Raw genomic sequence first — 20231 nt, 5'->3', positions numbered from 1 at the left:
AATATCATAACATGTGTGCTCTGGAGAATCACAGAACGGACGATCGTCCTTATTATTATGCCGTTTAAACCAATTATTTAAAGGTGTTTGTTAAATTCGGCATCATGTAAGTTGCGCTGACAGGTCCACACACTGCTTCCCCGCAGCGAGGCTCCCCCGCCCTCCTGCTGATAGTTGACGAGCGTCAAGCTCCCCGTTGATAATTCTCGATCTTATTGAGCACGCTGATAACAATTTTCTTTTTTAAATGGCACTTCATATCAAAAAGGTTGCCGACCCCTGTAATAGGCTATTGTTGTTTTTAGATTTAGAAACGAAAAAAAAAGATTTTTATTTATTTTTGGCGTTGCTATGACTACCCGCGAAAGATTAGAACGTTGCAAGAAAGCTATGAAAGAAAGCTGAATTATGCTAAAAACGTGGCTCAAAACGGGAGGTATACGGAAGAGAGGTACAGAGGAGAACATTACCGGCGAAAGGGAACAAGTGAATGAGGAGGAGGACAGTCAAGCGAGCGCAAGCGCAGGCTCCACCAGCAACGCAACAGTGATATGCGCAGCCACAACGCCGCCCAGTGCTAACGCTGCTAACGTAGCTGCGAGTGACTCCATCAGCAGCAGCGCAAGTGAGTCCATAAAAAAGAGACACAAACCAGTTTGGAAATACAACCAGGGTTACATTACATTTGGATTCAGCTGCAGTGGGACAGATAATGAGCCCAGACCACAGTGCGTGATTTGTGGTGAAGTGTTAAGTAACAATTCTATGAAACCATCGCACCTCCAACGGCACCTTAAAACTAAACATGCCCACCTGCAAGACAAGCCAGCGGAATTCTTTACAAGAAAATGTGATCTACTGAATAAGTGCAAGTCAACGATCCAATCCAGCTGTACACCCATAGCCAAGGCCCAGGAAGCCTCGTATCGTGCCAGCCTCGGCATTGCAAAAGCCGGTAAACCACACACAATTGGCGAAAAACTTTGTCTCCCACTCGCAAAAGAAATGACAGAAATCATGTGTGGCGAGAAGGCTGCCAAACAGTTACATTTGGTGTCACTTTCAAATGACACTGTGTCACGGAGAATAGTAGAGATGGCAGACGATGTTAAAAATACATTGATTGAGCGCATTAAAAGTAGTAGCTATTATTCCATCCAGCTGGACGAGACTACTGATGTTGCAGATTTGGCCAATTTGATGGTTTATGTCAGATATGAACATGATGGTGCATCTCAGGAAGACTTTCTGTTCTGTCAACCACTGGAGACCAGAACAACAGCTGAGCACATATTCCAGCTCCTAGACGCGTTTGTGCAAGAGAATGGACTTGAATGGAAAAAGTGTGTTGGAGTCTGCACAGACGGCGCGAGGGCTATGACTGGCCGCCACAGCGGAGTAGCAGCTCGGATCAAAGAGGTTGCACCGGAGATGCACACTGCAGCATCCACCGGGAGGCGCTGGCGGTGAAGAAGATGCCCGATGGCTTGAAGTTTGTGCTGGACTCTGCTGTGAAGAGTGTGAACTTCATAAAGGCCCTGTCACACTGTCCCGAAATTGACACCCGATGGACACACGAATATGGAATTGTGAATTTCGCACGAAGATGGCCCCGAACCACACACAAAGGCAACATTTACATTACATTTAAGACATACAACTGCAATGAAAGTACCAAAAACAATTATGTTACAGTACTATGATACTGTACTGATATCTTCAGACTTTGTTCTTTACTTTCTCCGTCTTTATATGTAGAAAATATTACGTTTTCTCCGTAATGTTGTTTCCATAACAACAACAATTTCCTGTCAACTGTCCTTCAAAATAATATATTATATCCTTTTTAGTTTCACAGAACACAAATTGGGTTATTTACATAATATATTTACATGATTTTGTTGTGCAATAAAACAACCAGATGGACACACGATAAAGGAAATGTTCAAATTCGGCTGTGATCGTAGCAACATCGGGCCGTTCGTGAGGGCATCTTAAGCCTTCGTATGACCGCCGGCGGAGTTTCTCAGGCTCCGGCAGCAACTTCGTGAGCGGAGGCAAAATCTTTGGCATGCCAAAAAATTGCCGAAGGACCTTGCGAAGGTTCATTTTCGTGTTGAATTCGTGTGTCAATTTTGCCCTTCGTAAGGCCATCGTGAGGGCATCTTGTTATCCTCGGTGCCATCGGGCATTCGCCCCGATCAGAATGAATGTGAATGCACCGATGATAACACGAAGATGACACGATTTGACAAGATGCCCTCACGAGTGCCTTACGAAGTTGCCGCTCACGAAGTTGCTGCCGGAGCCTGAGAAACTCCACCGGCGGTCATACGATGGCTTAGATGCCCTCACGAATGGCCCGATGTTGCTACGATCACAGCCGAATTTGAACATTTCCTTTATCGTGTGTCCATCGGGTGTCAATTTCGGGACAGTGTGACAGGGCCTTAAAGGCCCGCCCAATGCAGTCTTGCCTATTCCAAGTGCTCTGTGATGAGATGGGCAGCGAGCATGTCCAACTTCTGCTCCATACAGAAGTAAGATGGCTATCAAGAGGGAAAGTGCTTTCAAGGCTTTTTGAATTGCACAGAGAAGTCCAAGTCTTCTTACAGGACAAAAACGTCCCCTTATCAGATATGTTTGATGATACAGTGTGGCTCAGCCAGTTGGCATACTTGTCAGACATTTTCTCCCGTTTAAACGACCTGAATTTGGGACTACAGGGACTCTCCATCAATGTGTTTGATGTGCAGGACAAAATCAACACAATGCTGAAAAAGTTGGAGTTCTTCGAAATCAAAGTCAAGGCAGGTGATGTTTCAGCTTTCCCTGCTTTAGAGAGTTTTCTGTCTGAGAACGAGCTGACCCTTGATGAAGGAGTGAGGGACAACATGGTTGCACACCTTGTCTCACTCAGACAACAGTTCCGCCAGTATTTCCCAGTGATGACCGAAGACAACAGCTGGATGAGAAGCCCGTTCAGCATGGAAGCCTCTGGACTGCCAAATAACTTAACTGTGGCTGAGCAGGAGAGTTTAATAGAGTTGTCTTGTGATGAAACACTAAAGCCTGCTTTCAGAAAGCAGTCTTTAGTGGACTTTTGGATAAAGCAACACAGAGAATACCCCGCCCTGTCTGACAAAGCTGTGCGCTTTCTCCTTCCTTTTGCGACCACATATCTGTGTGAGAAAGGCTTCTCTTCCCTTGCTGTTATTAAAACCAAATACAGAAGCAGGCTGAATACTGAGCCAGACCTGAGACTGAAGCTCACCTCGATTGCCCCAGACATCAAAGGACTGTGTTCACGGAGACAGGCGCAACCTTCTCATTAGATTTAGGTGACTTGTCAATGGACACCAATGTGTGGCAGAGAGAGAGTGAGAGTGTGTGTATGAATGAAGTACTGTACAGTTGTAATTTGTTATTATTTGGTTCTGTTCCCAGTTGCTGTGTGTGTGTGTGTGTGTGTGTGTGTGTGTGTGTGTGTGTGTGTGTGTGTGTGTGTGTGTGTGTGTGTGTGTGTGTGTGTGTGTGTGTGTGTGTGTGTGTGTGTGTGTGTGTGTGTGTGTGTGTGTGTGTGTGTGTGTGTGTGTGTGTGTGTGTGTGTGTGTGTGTGGCCTCAATAATTTCAAAATGAAAATAAAGAGAGCTGCATTGTTGCAGGACAGTTAGTCTCTGCCTGCCTGAGGGAATCAACCTGAGCTGACACACCAAATTCTAAGCAGTTTGTTTATAACTGTTTATGTGTTTATTTGTGTGTATTTGTGTATGGATGTTGCAACATAGAGCTTTGGCAATATATGTCACTATGGTCATGCTATGAAAGCTATTGCATTTAATTGAGTGTGTGTATGTATGATTGAAGTACTGTACAGTTGTCATTTGTTGTGTGAGAATAAGTTATTATTTTGTTCTTTATGTTCTCACTTGTGGTGTGTGTGTGAGTGAGTGATGAGTGAGGGGGAGAGGGACTGCCCTTTGTACAAGTAGCTGTTGCTGACAATAAATAATGTTATTATGAATACATTTGCCTCCGAGTCCTGCATGAACTGTACGACTGTATTTTAACATTGGTCATATGGTGGTACTTGGAGAGCCAACTATTTTCTCAGGTGGTACTTGGTGTAAAAAGGTTGAGAACCACTGATCTAAGGTATTGAGTTTTGGGATATTACTTGCATTCAAATCTATAAATGCCTTAAGGTTTCTAAAATATACAATATGTGGTAAATTCAACAGTGGACCCAGCAAAGATTCACATTTTTGCATGATTTTTGTTATTGATTTGTTGCTGTTACTTAATTATACTTTTAATAAATTCAAGTCAAGCTTAGTTACATTAGGCCATAAGGTGAACCCTGTTATCGTTTCAATCCGCTCCACAGAAGTGGAACTACACAATCTTTAGTTCATAAAAAAGAACGAGTCATGCTTATCCACCAAAAAAAAGTTTGTCGCTAAAATTCCTGCCAATTCTTCTAGGCACGTAATTATTGGCTGAACTAGTCCCTTCAAAACGTAATAATATCTTGGTCCAAAGTAGTGCCACGGTTCGTCACGTGATCGTGCTACACCAATTGGGTAGCTGCATATTGTCAACAGAAGTGAAAGATGGCCGCCTACATGGTTGCGCTAAACCAGACCAAATGGATTCTAAACAGTGCTGTATGCTTGTTTTATGTCATGTTTTGTCATATGTCTTAATACATCACTAAGTCCGAGGTATTTGCGTTATATACGCGGTATTTGTGAGAGGTTTTACTATCTGGGAACAGAGTTGACCATCGAATCAACATTGACTAGCAGCGTTTATCAGCCAACTCCAGCTACAAACAATTTCCCCACGGGAATTAATAAAGTATATCAAACTCAAATTTATCAAACTATCATTCCTAGACTACCATGTTCGCATCGCTAGGTTCATTGGCTGAGCTCGTGGATTATTCCATTAGACTGAGGACTTTTTGTCTGTCTGTTGTTACCCTGTACACATTAAATGCACAATTAAAATGACTTGATTTCATACATAGCTGCCTCCAAGAAGAAGGTTAACTTGTTACGTTAAGTAATTTAGATCAATAAAATGCAGTACTTGCAGGCTGAAGACTTTTCTTTTTGTCGCTGCTTTTAATTGAACTATTCATATCTTAGTCTGCACTGTAACTTTGATCCATGTACTTTTTTCTTTTAATGTTTATTTTATTAGCTTTTCTTTTTAATGACTGATTTTAAATGCCATTTTCTTAATGTCTTTCATTTTTTGTAAAGCACTTTGAATTGCCTTGTGTTGAAAAGTGCTATATAAATAAACTTGCCTTGCCTTACTTATACCAATGTCCATTGATTCATTTATTTACTCATTCATCCCTCCACAAATGAAAACAACACTGATGAACCATAAAAACGAGATTTATTACAAATATAAAAATGTATGACATAGAAAACAGTACAAAACAGAATAAGGACATGTAATGGAGTATAATTGATTGGTGTCAGGTGATCGTGATCCGCAGCCACGGCTGGGCGGAGCGGCTGATTGGTGCTGTGATTGCCTCAGCTGGTTAAAAGAGTCCTGCTGATTATACTCTGTGTTCTAGTTTGGTTGTGAAGCCACACGGTTTTTTGACCGCTGCATTGCACTGCAGAGAAGAGACTATTTGTTTATTTAAAGGACGAACACTGTTTCAACCTCGTCTGGTAAGATACGATAACTTGGAAATAAATGTACCAAAAACGTATCTCTGAGTGATGTGTGAGCGCGTCGGCCAGGCGCTAAAACCAAAAGAACAGAAAAGAGCTTAAGAAAGGTGGAAAGAAGGCTCTTTTATTCCTATTCCTCACTGTCAGTGTCAGGGCAGTCATCGTTCTCTTCCTCTGTTTCTTTTTTATTTGCACAACTTGAGCAACGACATAAGTCTGTGCAACAGAGTCCTGCAGAGAAGCATGAACATCTGCCTTTCTCACAGGCAGACTCTTTGCAGCTGCAGTGTATCACATGCAACACACTGTCAGGGGCAGGATTTCTTGTCATCCAGGTGACGTGTAAGTTCCCATCCTCTATTTCCCAACCATATCCAGAAGGTGATGGAGCATTAATTTCTCTTTTGAGACAGGACCTCATTATTGCTGCCTGGTAATTTGCCCTTTTGCCGTGCTGATGGAGGGCATCAGGAGTAGGGGGAATGTTTAATTCTGGCAAGGCCGATGATGCCATACAGAAAGCCTTGTACCTAGCATCATTTACATCTTCGGCTGCTGGCTGATCATATAGGTGACATACATTATTAGAGATTTGTAAGGACAACTGGTCCGCATTCCAAATCTCTGTGCGTCCCTAACAAGCTGGTTATCATACAGGAAGGAATCCAGAGCATACAAGTATCCGTTAAAAACAATAATCTATTTTAATGGTAATATAACAATCCAATCCAATCCAACTTTATTTATATAGCACTTTAAAAACCTTCAGACCAAAGTGCTGTACAGAGAGATAAGCTCACACAACATAATATAAATACATTTAAAATACAAGATACAAACACAAAACAAACCAGAATAAACGTAATAATTAAAAAATAAATAACAGGCATATAATAAAAACAATAGACCACTGAAAGCAAATAAAAGCAACACTCTACTTGTTTCTGAATGCCAAGGAGAAGAGGTGGGTTTTCAGACGGGATTTAAAAACAGTCAGTGTGGGAGTCTGTCTGATGAGCAAGGGCAGGTCGTTCCACAGTTTAGGGGCGGTAGCAGAGAAAGCACGGTCCCCTCTACGCTTAGACTTTGTTTTTGGCACCCTCAGGAGCAACTGATCAGCTGACCTGAGAGTGCGAGTGGGCGTGTAGCTGTGTAACAGCTCAGAGAGGTACGGCGGGGCCAGGCCATTCAGGGCTTTAAAAGTAAATAAAAGAGTTTTAAAATGAATCCTCAAATGAACGGGCAGCCAGTGGAGTGAAGATAAAATGGGGGAAATGTGCTCGTGTTTGCCTGTGCCTGTTAGTAGCCGTGCTGCTGCATTTTGCACCATCTGGAGGCGAGCAAGGGAGGATGCACTTATCCCCATATATAGTGCATTACAATAATCCAAGCGGGAGGTGACGAAGGCATGGATTACAGTTTCAAAGAGGTCACTATTTAAAAAAGGCTTTATTTTGGCTAGCTGCCTGAGGTGGAAGAAGCTGTTTTTAACAACTGCAATGCAATACAATCAATACATTACCATACAAAACCATATCATATAATATGCGTAATGTCAGGAGTAGGCCTACTCCTGGCCCTTGTTCACAGGCCGCCACGACCTTCCGGTCCGGGTGGCGCGAGAAGAGAGAGACAGAACAAAAGGCTGAATAGCCTTTCATAACAACAGAAACAGGAAGGGGTGGAGTTTAACTGGTCGTCTTTTCCGGTCATCTCAAACAAACACCTCTGACATTCACTGTCTCCTATTTCTGCAGCCTCCACACATACACACATCCCCCCACATTCCAGAGACCACAGTGGGGTCTTGCTCCACCTCCCCCACAGAGTAATAAAACCCTGTTTTCTCTAAACAGTTCTTGTTTATAGCCATTTTAGTCCTCACATTTATGAAAGGATAAAACAGAGAAATCAATATAAAACACAAACACAGGTATTGTTTGAACAGTATTCACTTAACTGCTACTATTGATAATTACCAGAGAAACTCAAAGGACCTCTTTTAATATCTGGAAATTGCAACAAGACTTTCTGCCATTTCAAATGTAACACACTTCTTAAATATCAGATGCTGCAACATACCGGCAAAGAAGTGCAAATGTTGATTGCTCCAAGTCAAAGTTAGTACCTAAACTTCTAAAAGCCTTAAGGTAGTCATCTTTCTCACATGCAACAGCAAATGACTTTCTTTTACCTTTGCCATAGAAAGCGCTTGTGGAGTCACACCCAGAGAACGTGTGAATTCCAATCAAGGCTGAACACACACTGGTTCCGAGAGCTGATGACACCATGGCAATGTCAATGATCCGTGTCCTGTTGCCAGTCCCTGTGAACACATATAAGCTGCATGGCAAATCTGCCTGCAGACTTAGAGCAATGACGGCCACATCAGTGTCAGAGCTCTTGATGATGACAGCTTTGTGCTCCTGTGCAGCATGTTGGGCATGTAAAAACACCCGTGTGTCACATTCCTCATGATCACACTGCAGGTCTTCAACAACATCAACAGTGGTTGTTAAACTTGTGGTTTTCAGCCACCACGTTCCGAGAGTCTCCCTTCAAGCCGAGCCACCGTTGTAAGCTTGTCCTGTACGTATTCCATCTTGTATTGGTAAAATAATCAACCTTTTCGTGCTTCACAGACGTAATATGCATGTCACAATGTTTGTGTGTTGATAATTTTGACTCTTTGAGACTTTCTGGTGCGTTTTCCTCGTCCCCGCTACTCGATGAAACCATGGCGGTCGCCATCTTTCACTTCTGTTGACAATATGCAGCTACCCAATTGGTGTAGCACGATCACGTGACGAACCGTGGCACTACTTTGGACCAAGATATTATTACGCGTTGAAGGGACTAGTTCAGCCAATAATTACGTGCCTAGAAAAATTGGCAGGAATTTTAGCGACAAACTTTTTTTTGGTGGATAAGCATGACTCGTTCTTTTTTATGAACTAAAGATTGTGTAGTTCCACTTCTGTGGAGCGGGATTTCTTTTCTCAAGGACTTTTCGAGGTTCACCTTGCGGCCTACATGTGATGGTAGCTAGTTAGTGCTCTTACCTGTGTGCCTCCTCCGCAACCAGACAGTATTAAAACGAGTGCTGCGTACCGGTACGCCGAACCGGTACTGGACTTGTAAAACGTTTCGGTTCAAGTCCGGTTAAAACCGGAACGTCGGGAACCGGTACTTGGACTCGCAAAAAAACTAGCACTTACGTATATTCTGGTGTCTGTGGTTATTTAAACATTACCTGATAAACGTTATTCAGCGTCAATAAATGAGTGCTAATCCCAGTGTGCTCAGTGTACAACATCACATGTCATTTCACCTTCGATTCACGGTTTGAAAACGTCACATGCTAATGCTAACCAGAAGTGAAGAATGTTCAGAATAAAAGTATTAAGTTAATAGTGTGAACTTCCGTTTTTTTCAGAATAAAACGGATTTAAATTAAATAGTGTATTTAATTCAAAATTACGCCATATCAACATTGATTTTAATTTCTAACAGTATGTATGTACATCACTATGTATGTAGTATGTACTGTATAATGTACACAAGTAGAGTTGTAGAAAATACATGGTTACAGTACACTCTGACTGTACAGTCACTACAGTGTCTACTGTATAGTAGGTGTGTAACAGTGTAATGCGTATAGTCTACTCTACACTCTACCTTTCAGCAACGTTTTAGGGATTTAGGCTCAGTCAGCTCAGGGACTGTTTGGTTACTTTAGTTTGGTAAATGAAATAAATGTTTGAACTTTGTAGTAGTTCACTGTAGTTGCTGTCATAAGTCATTTGTAGTCATTTCTTTACATTTGTACTTTGTAGAGAAATGTAGACACGTTGGAAGGGAGCACGATAAACCTGATGAGTTTGAATTTGAGTTGATTATGAGTTAATTTTCAATTAATTAGCTCACAATAAGTTCACTTTAGTTACTCAGACAACTTGACACAATGAACCTGAACCTCTGGACATGAGTCCGGACCTGAACCTGAATGTGAGTCCAGGTACGCAGCACTAATTAAAACTCTTAAGTACCAGTTCTATCTACTTTACTTTAAACAATTAAAAAGACAAAATCAACTACATTTATTGATATACCAATCTTTATTTTTGGGGCCTCTTCTTCTTCTTTTAAATTAAACTTTCAGACGTGAGATATTGAAATACAGTAATAGTTTTGTCTATTTAAAAAAGAATGAGCCATTCCTTACAGTAAACTTCATATTTCTTATTGTCTAAAGCATTTATGACACACATTTCCCCCTCATATTCACAGTGTGGATCCATTGAGACAGCGTGCAGAGACTTTGGGACAAACCTCAGCATGACGGATGTCCTGTCTGTGGGTTTGGCTGGAGAGGACTGAGGTGGAGAGGTCTTTCTCTGGGAGGAGGACCAGGCCTGATGGAGGAGGACCAGGCCTGATGAAGAAACCCCCTAACTGCATCTGTGAGCCCATACTGGGCTCAGCTGTCACACACAAATGATGGTCCTGTTTGACTTTGTGTTCACAATAAAATAGTAGTTTCTTAGTGAATGTCCTGTATTGGTCTTTAATCTGAAATCAGCTTTTCATTTTCTTCTTGCCCCTCTGAGAAAACGGTGAGGCAGTTGTGTCTTTCAGGTATGTCCTTTCCTAACAGAAATGACAAGAAACATCAAACCTATGACATTATTGCAGAGTAAGTGTGTTATTTATGAAAGAGGTTTGTTTATTTAGCGGCTGTAGAAATAATGTATTTTTTAAATTGTAATGTGTTTTTTTAATTCATCACTTTGTACTACAAAGATAATCAGATTATGAATGAACAGTCTGCAGTTAATCAACATTAAAATATCTTATTAAATAATATTCAACTGCTCGGTTGTCTCACTGCAAGAACCACTTTTGCCACATCTTTTACAGACAATATGTAGAGACAAATGGTAGTAATTCTCACAATGTAAAATAATAATTGCCTTAAATACATTGAAATGTGACAGCTGATTATAGTTGTTACTTGATCTATTTAAACCAGAACGTTTCTCGTTTCTTTGTACAGTATGAAAGGAGTCTTTGTACCTTTGAGTCAATGCTGAAGTTCACTGATGTTAGGAATAGGTCTGTCTCTCATGGTCAGCATCCTCTGGTCTGTCTGCATCACCTGGAAACTTTAAACAAACAGATATACATATGTAAAGTAACAATGTGTTGGTCACAGACTTTTTTTACAGGCAAATGTCATGTGATAATGCTTTACAACATCAGGAGTATGCGTCCCCAGCTGACCCAGAAAGTGACGCAGGTTCTGGTCCAGGCTCTCGTCATCTCACGCCTACACTACTGCAACTCCCTCCTGGCTGGTCTACCTGCATGTGCCATCCGACCTCTGCAGCTCATCCAGAATGCAGCTGCTCGCCTGGTCTTCAACCTTCCTAAATTCTCCCACACCACGCCGCTCCTCCGCTGCCTTCACTGGCTTCCGATAACTGCTAGAATCCACTTCAAGACAATGGTACTTGTGTACCGCGAATGGATCGGGCCCTTCCTACATCCAGGACATGGTTAAATCGTACACCCCAGCACGTGCACTCCGCTCTGCATCAACCAAACGGCTCGCTGCACCATCGCTGCGAAGGGGACCCAAGTTCCCATCAGCAAAAACACGTGGGTTTGCTATCCTGGCTCCAAAATGGTGGAATGAGCTCCCCATTGACATCAGGACAGCAGATAGCTTACACACCTTCCGGCGCAGACTGAAAACTCATCTCCTTCGACTCCACTTCGAGCGATAGAACTATTAACAACGCACTTATATACTAATAAAGGGCTGGCTTATCTAAAGCCAGTTGAGTAGCACTTGAAATTAGGGATGCACGATATTGGTTTTTTGAAACCGATAACGATACCGATAACTTCCTGCTTCTCAAGACCGATACCGATAACCGATAATAATATAATATATATATATATATATATTAAATGTACCTGTAGTTTTTGCACACCTGGTGGTAAAAAAAAAGACTAGTCGTGAGCAAATGACATGAGCATTACTAATATGAACAAAACAAAGCCACGAACAGTTTTGACTCTTCAACGTGACCATATTTATTTTCCCAAATAAATATAATTGAGTCAATCAGTCAATGTCAATGACAATGTGTTTCCCTAAACAATGAGTGAACAATGAGTGGTCCATATTAAGAAATGGAAACAACTATTACCTGGCATTACTCTGGCAAACTTCTTGCCTTTTTCAAAAGCCTCGTCAATAGGTAAAAGCCCCGGTGCCTTTGCAGCTGGCTTTGGATTCGCCGCTAGTTTAGCAGCGCAGGCGTCTTCGTACGCTTTTAACACACCATCGTAGCGATGGCGATGTTTCAGGTGACTAATCAGATTGGAAGTATTATAGCTCGTTGCCTTTTTCTCTCCTCGTGGAACTTCTGCATTGCATTTGTTAATACAAATAGCAAGCGAACTATCTAACTCTGAAACTTTGAAATAGTCCCATACTACCGACGACATGTTTGTTTACTGTCCTGGCTTCACGGCCGCACACCATTTACGTTACAGCCAGGCATGAGTTAGGGAGCGCTGGATTTGTGAAAAACTCCCCTCTTCCTAAACCACTAATAGGCTACCACAGTACTGGCAAAACGGGAGGAGCCGAGTGAAAAACAAGCGCCCCTCATCCCAATCCACCCACACCGCAGTATTTTTTTCTTTTTTTGTACCCAAAAAATATATTGTATATTATCGGGGCTATTAATACTTTTATCGGGTTTATCGGGATGACGTCATAATTCCTAATATCGGGCCGATAATTATCGTGCACCACTACTTGAAATGTTTTTGCTCTATGAAGCCTGATGTACTTATATGATTCTGTTTTCTTCCAAGTTTGTATTTTGTTGGCCGAACGCACTTATTGTAAGTCGCTTTGGATAAAAGCGTCAGCTAAATGCAATGTAATGTAATGATAATCTTTTTGTTATCCTTAAAAAAAGTGCTGGATATCACAGCCAGCCCTTACTGTATCTTATCAGTTGGATTGTGTATTATTGTATAGTTGGGGTCCTTTTTATTTTAGAATCGCTTTTCATGAGACAGTCAATTTAAATATTTGTCCTATGCCATATTCACTTTCATTTGTAACACACACGTAAGGGTAAAAGACAAACATCTTCAAAAAATGTAATGCAATGAATAAGCTTCATTGTCACAGAAGCACACATAACGTCATATCTAATATTTAAACAAATCATTTCCTTGTCCCTAAAGCATTGACTGAGCTATTTTTTTGTCCTCAAATGCAGGCATTAAGTTACATGTTCACATTCTACTGCCACAATAAGTCGGTTTCTCCAGTGTAATGATAATAAAATGCTAAGTAAGTATTGGTAATAATATTAATAAAAACAACAACGTTTGGGTTCATTCGTTTAATATGGTGAACGTTAACCAGTAAGCTTCAATAATCAACTCCAGCTCAACAAACCATATTGCAATATCTACGTCAACGTTATTTCTGGAACCAACTGGAAATGTGAGATTCATATTTTTCAGATACACAGATCTTATAGTGAGGTTAATCTATGGGTTAATCTCATACAGTAGGCTACTCTGCTCTTCAACACTAATGTGACGCTAGCTGTCTGCATCGTCGAGCATAGGTATTTTAAATTAACAATAACAATGCATACAGTTACCTAAATAGCAAACTAACTAATGTACAAGCATGACCTTATTTTACCAACCTCACCGAGAAGCCTTATGTTCTACAGTATAATCCTTCTTAATGTTTTACACTTCTCTATTATGTTTTAACTTGTATGCTACGGATAGCATCGTTAGCACAGATGTAGCTTCGTCTCGCTTGTTAGCTGAATAAAAAGACAAGTAAGAAATAAAGTACTTGAATTTCACTTACCGAATAAACTGCATTCATGGATGGTCTATTTCAACCGCAGAGCCATAAGATAAGTGCGATATTTCAATGAAGAATACTCCACCAGGCATCAACACAACAAACACGTACAAGTAGCAGCCTGGAGCTAATGAAGCTAATGGGGCTAGCAAAGAGTCCACTAGCAGATGACTTCCGTTACATTAGAATGACTTCCGTTACAGCAAGAATCCCCTCACACACACACACAGGGGCGCCGCCAGGGATTTTGGGCCCCATGAAAATATATCACATTGGGCCCCACCACCAGGCATAGGCCACTTTGTTTATAAATTACTTCGAGGGCCGTACAAAATGGTCTAGCGGTCCGTATACGGACCGGGGGCCGGAGGTTCCCCACCCCTGCTTTAATATAATAACATTAGTATTAATATCATAACCAAAATGTCAGTGATTAACATTTACCGTTAACGTTTACCTAATACAGACTGATCACTCAACGCTTCAAACTGTCCATCATCCATAGACTAAAAGCAGTTTTTTGTTTTATGTAGATCATTGGCTATGTGGGAAAATACTGTGTTTGAAAGGTATAATTAAAATTAGATGTTAGCCTTTTGTTTTGATATATATATATATTAGGGCTGTCAAGTTAACGCGTTAATAACGCGTTAACGCAAAAAAAAAATAACGCATGTGTATTTTTTTCCTCGGCCGCCCCGTAGTTTCAGAGCGCATCGAGTTTAAAATACCATCTACAAGCTGATGCTGCTGACAGCCCCGCTCCTGCCGCCCGCTTGTGGCAGACCACACTTCCACGCTCACCGGCAGGCACCGACTGGCCATCGGGAGGACCGGGAGGGTGTGTGTTTGTGTGGCCCGAGCGAGCGAGAGAGAGACCTTACGTGCATTACCGTACCGCAGTGTGAACGCGGCTATTGTTGTTGTTAGCATCTGGTGCTAGCTAGCTGCGCTAACGGATATAAGGAGCTGTTTAAATGAAAACAGAGGAGCGCCCTATCCACACAACTGCGCCGAGCACTTGACTTGATGCAGGAAGCAGACAGCGGGACATTGTACGAGAAGTCAGCACACTCATGATTGCAGCAACATGATTGCAGCGTCCAGGCAGCTCCCGTTCGAGCATATGCCTTGAGTTGCACATAGCTCCAACGATCACACACACACACACACACACACACACACACACACACACACACACACACACACACACACACACACACACACACACACACACACACACACACACACACACACACACACACACACACACACACACACACACACACACACACACACACACACACCATTTGTATTGAATGAGAGAGGTTCCAGGGGCCTATGCTACGAAGCTGGTTCAACCTAACCTGGATATGTTTGAGTTAGCCGGTTGGCCTAATCCAAAACATACGCGCTCTCGCTAAACTGTACTACGACGCTGGTTATCAAGTGGATCGCTCAAGCCAGCCGTGTCCTATCTAGTTAGGTGCGCGTTCACATGAAATGGGTGGTATTTGGAGCATTCGACCAATCACAAACATGGAGAAGCGTACTGACAGCGCAGCGTCATACTTCCTGAATGAAAAGTGAACTTTAATACTAGTCAAAAATGAAGAAGTTAAACTTTAAACATCCATGACTTAAACACTTTATCCAGGATCAAAGCCTCAGAGCTGCACCTGCAAGGTGAATACAGCTGGCAAAAGAAAAAGTGTTTGAATGCGTACATTAACATGTTTATGATATCACTGCCCCGTCTAAAACACGATCTGACTTCAATTACATTTGTCTCGAGTGTTTCGTCAACTTATGTGTTGCTTAAAATAATACTTCTGCATACAGTATGTGACACAGTGAGTGTTGCACGGCCAGATACGGCTCAGCTGACTCAGATAAGGAGATATATGATACATTATGAAGTGATATGCCGCGGACTGTACTTAATGTACTCTGATCCGGTTACTTATGTTGTGGCCGATATTTAAGTAAGCTTTCTTAACGCTAATGTTATAATAGTCAGATTGCTCTGAAGATGGAGGTGATATTCTATTCATGTTCACGTTCACACAGTCGGTGATTTTTGCCGGCCGTCTTTCCTGCGACGGCAGTTTTTCTGTGTTTCCTTTCTCCTGTAATATGACTTGATCGCTTTAAACTCCGCACACTGAGCTCTGATTGGTCAGCAGGCGGTGCTTTCACTGAGTTGAGCTCTTAGCCTGCAACCTAACCTGGTCCCGACCAGGTTAGCTGCTTAGCATATATTACCATGGAGATCTAGCCTGCTAAAAAGAGAACCAGCTTCGGATGACCGGAAAGCCGGAGTTTTCCCTGAATTTAGCCGGCTAAGCGAAAATCCTGCTTCGCAGTATACCCCCCAGGTTGTTGTGTTTAATATGCATGAGAATATTTGTCATTGTTCAAATGATAATAAACATTAGCATAAAGCATATTTGTCCACTCATATGTTGATAAGAGTATTAAAAACTTGAAAAATATTCCTCTAAGGTACATTTAGAACAGATAAAAAATGTGCGATTAATTTACGATTAATCGCGATTAACTATGGACAATCATGCGATTAATCGCGATTAAATATTTTAATCGACTGACAGCCCTAATATATATATATATATATATATATTATTTTTTTTGTATTCCAGTCTCCCTTCAAATATGTTAAGCGGCATGTCAATCAACACAATGCTGCTCACCTCCTTCAGTTGGGAGAAAAGCTGGTTCAGGTTCAGCATTATGGGGGGACAGGGCTGCTGAGCCTAGAGATGGATCTGTTGGACCTGGCACCAGGGGGGGGACAACTGATTTAGTATGAATAGGCGCTAAAAATGTGCCTGCATTTATTAAAGGTAGGTATAGGTAAGAATGGAGAAACCAGCTCGAGTGCGCTAGAATTTGAAAGTACACAACCGAAAAAAAATCTGCCCCTTCCTTCAGAGTTCCTCACAGAGCCCCTCCTCCAACACACACACAAACGCGCACATGACCAATGAGGGCACGAGATTTGTGCACAGTTGGAAGGCTGACAGGCAGGTAGGCCATCCAATTAAACCAATCCAATTAAACCAATCATCCGGCTCAGATGATTGGTCGTGCTTTTTACAGCGCCACGGCTTCCACAGATGACATTTTTGTATGTATTTATTGTCAAAGCATTTAATATATTCATTGCTATCGGAGCATTCCATGGAATATAACAAAAAGGTTTTTCTGAAGTGAATTACCTACCCCACCTTTAAATGTCAGCTAAAAGAGCAGTGAAATTAAAAACCTCTGAATTGTCTGTACTTAATGTCAGCTTAGTAAAAAAAACATTAGCTAAAAGACTAATTTCCACCACTCATAGACCACACCTTTTCTTGTGAAAAACTGGGTGACATGCTGTCGCCCTTTAGTCCCTCTCTCTTGTCTTTCTCTCCTTTCTCTTCTTTTCTTAGAGCCTGACTTTGTTGGTCGTGGTACAACAACACACGTACGTAGGCTAAGTACTAGCATCCCTCCTCACATGCTTTCACTCTCTGCAAGTGCCGGTGCCCGAACCGCGTTTGGAGGCAGGACCAAACCATTACATGTAAATAGAAGGGGCTTTGGATAATTAACTTTTGGAAGAAAATAAGTTAAATGAATCGTAAGTTTAGTGAGTACTTTATCAATATAACGTTCTATTAATGTTAATTATTGGTGAAAGGTTACTTATATATATTTTTTCTTAATGTTCTAAATATTTTGGGGCACCCGTCAGTCACGGGCCCTTAGAATCATCCTAACTTTTCACCCCCTTAAGGCGCCCCTGCACACACATACAGTAGGTGAAACACATTCCCTACTGAGAACCTTTCAGTAAAAGGTTTTTCAGGAGTGTGTGTGTGTGAGGTTAATTTTCAGTAGTGTGTGTGTGAGGTATTCAGTAATGAATGTGAGAGGATTTCAATAGTGTGTGTATGACGTTAATTTTCAGTAGTGTGTGTGTGAGGTGTTCAGTAGCCTAGTGAATGTGAGAGGATTTCAGTAGTATGTGTGCAAGGCCAGATGTTTTCAGTAGTGTGTGTGTGTGTGTGTGTGTGTGTGTGTGTGTGTGTGTGTGTGTGTGTGTGTGTGTGTGTGTGTGTGTGTGTGTGTGTGTGTGTGTGTGGTGTGTGTGTGTGTGTGTGTGTGTGTGTGTGTGTGTGTGTGTGTGTGTGTGTGTGTGTGTGTGTGTGTGTGTGTGTGTGTGTGTGTGTGAGGTGTTCAGTAGTGAATGTGAGATTATTTCAGTAGTATGTGTGCAAGGCCAGATGTTTTCAGTAGTGTGTGTGTGTGTGTGTGTGTGTGTGTGTGTGTGTGTGTGTGTGTGTGTGTGTGTGTGTGTGTGTGTGTGTGTGTGTGTGTGTGTGTGTGTGTGTGTGTGTGTGTGTGTGTGTGTGTGTGTGTGTGTGTGTGTGTGTGTGTGTGTGTGTGTGTGTGTGTGTGTGTGTGTGTGTGTGTGTGTGTGTGTGAGGTGTTCAGTAGTGAATGTGAGAGTATTTCAGTAGTGTGTGTGCAAGGCCAGATGTTTTCAGTAGTGTGTGTGTGTGTGTGTGTGTGTGTGTGTGTGTGTGTGTGTGTGTGTGTGTGTGTGTGTGTGTGTGTGTGTGTGTGTGTGTGTGTGTGTGTGTGTGTGTGTGTGTGTGTGTGTGTGTGTGTGTGTGTGTGTGTGAGAGAGGTGTTCAGTAGTGAATGTGAGAGTATTTCAGTAGTGTGTGTGCAAGGCCAGAGGTTTTCAGTAGTGTGTGTGTGTGAGGTTAATTTTCAGTAGTGTGTGTGTGAGGTTCATTTTCAGTATTGTGTGTGCAAGGCCAGATGTTTTCAGTAGTGTGTGTGCGAGGTAAGTAAGTCGGACCCATTTCCGGTGAGGGTTGGCCTCCGCCAGGGCTGCGCTTTGTCACCAATCCTGTTTGTAATATACATGGATCGGATTTCGAGGCGTAGTCGTGCGGGAGGGGGTCTGCAGTTCGGTGGACTAAGGATTGCACCACTGCTTTTTGCAGATGATGTGGTTCTAATGGCTTCATCGGTCTGCGACCTTTAGCACTCACTGGATCGGTTCGCAACCGAGTGTGAAACGGCTGGGATGAGGATCAGCACCTCCAAATCTGAGGCCATGGTTCTCAGCAGGAAACCGATGGACTGTCCACTCCAAGTAGGGAATGAATCCTTACCCCAAGTGAAGGAGTTCAAGTATCTCGGGGTCTTGTTCTCGAGTGAGGGAACAATGGAGCGTGAGATGGGCCAGAGAATCGGAGCAGCGGGAGCGGTACTGCAGACGCTTTACCGCACCGTTGTGACGAAAAGGGAGCTGAGCCAGAAGGCAAAGCTCTCTGTCTACCGGGCCATTTTCGTTCCTACCCTCACCTATGGTCATGAAGGATGGGTCATGACCGAAAGAACGAGATCGCGGATACAAGCGGCCGAGATGGGTTTCCTCCGCCGGGTGGCTGGTGTCTCCCTTAGAGATAAGGTGAGAAGTTCGGTCATCAGGGAGGGACTCGGAGTTGAGCCGCTCCTCCTTCGCGTCGAAAGAAGCCAGTTGAGGTGGTTCGGGCACCTAGTTAGGATGCCACCTGGGCGCCTCCCTAGGGAGGTGTTCCAGGCACGTCCAGCTGGGAAGAGACCAAGGGGTAGACCTAGGACCAGGTGGAGGGATTATATCTCTTCGCTGGCCTGGGAGCGCCTTGGGATCCCCCAGTCAGAGCTGGTTGATGTCGCCAGGGAAAAGAAAGTTTGGGGCTCTCTGCTGGAACTGCTACCCCCGCGACCCGACCACGGATAAGCGGGAGAAGATGGATGGATGGATGTGCGAGGTGAGTTTGAATTTTGGCCTACACAGCCCTTCATACTGGTCTATGAGTGAAACACAGAAGGTTTTTTTTTTTTGTGTGTATTTTATATAACAATTCATATTTAATCTTCAAACTAAGCAGTGTGTGTGCAATAACATAACACATGTACATTTTTTAATTATTCAGATCTTCTATGAATGTGAATAAGTGGCCAGAATGTATAAAAAAGCATCAAAATAGATGTTTATGTTTATAAAAAAACGTAATGTGGGGCATCTCCCTACAGTGTAGGTCCAATGTGTATGTTCCCTGTCTAATATATTGCTATGCTTGTATGAAACATATTGGCACTGCACCAAAAAGGAGAAATTTCACTTCTTAGTCTGAATCTCTGGTGTGACGCTTTATACATTTCCAAACAATATTCCAAGCAAAAAGAGGGAAGGAAGAATCCTCTACAATCTACTGTAAGCTACGTAAGAAGAGGCACAATTAGTCTGACAATTTTCCCCGCAGGATACATCACACTCCAGCTGAGTTTGGCTTGCCTTATCTTGTTCATTGTCTGCTCGTTTGACAAGATGTTCACAGCTGGTAAGCATCTAACCACATGCTCACTCAATTGTTGATTTCTGGCTCCCTGGGCTGGCTAATCAAATGATGATGATAATAATAATAATAATAATAATAATATATTTAATTTATATAGCGCTTCTCATCTGCCAAGACAAATCTCGAAGTGCTTCACAACAAGGGATACTGATACGCTTTGAGATAATAAAAGACAAATAATT

At 42.3% G+C, this 20231-nt stretch overlaps 1 pseudogene; it reads left to right on the top strand.

Annotated features, from left to right (window-relative positions):
- The first annotated feature begins 408 nt into the window (after positions 1-408).
- Positions 409-3335, top strand: LOC139435924 (zinc finger BED domain-containing protein 5-like; annotated as a pseudogene).
- The last annotated feature ends 16896 nt before the right edge of the window (positions 3336-20231 follow it).

This window comes from Pseudochaenichthys georgianus, chromosome 20, assembly GCF_902827115.2.
Source record: "Pseudochaenichthys georgianus chromosome 20, fPseGeo1.2, whole genome shotgun sequence".
Classification (NCBI taxonomy): domain Eukaryota; kingdom Metazoa; phylum Chordata; class Actinopteri; order Perciformes; family Channichthyidae; genus Pseudochaenichthys; species Pseudochaenichthys georgianus.
Note: the sequence above shows the minus strand (reverse complement) of the source record. Positions and strands in the feature narration are given on the sequence as shown.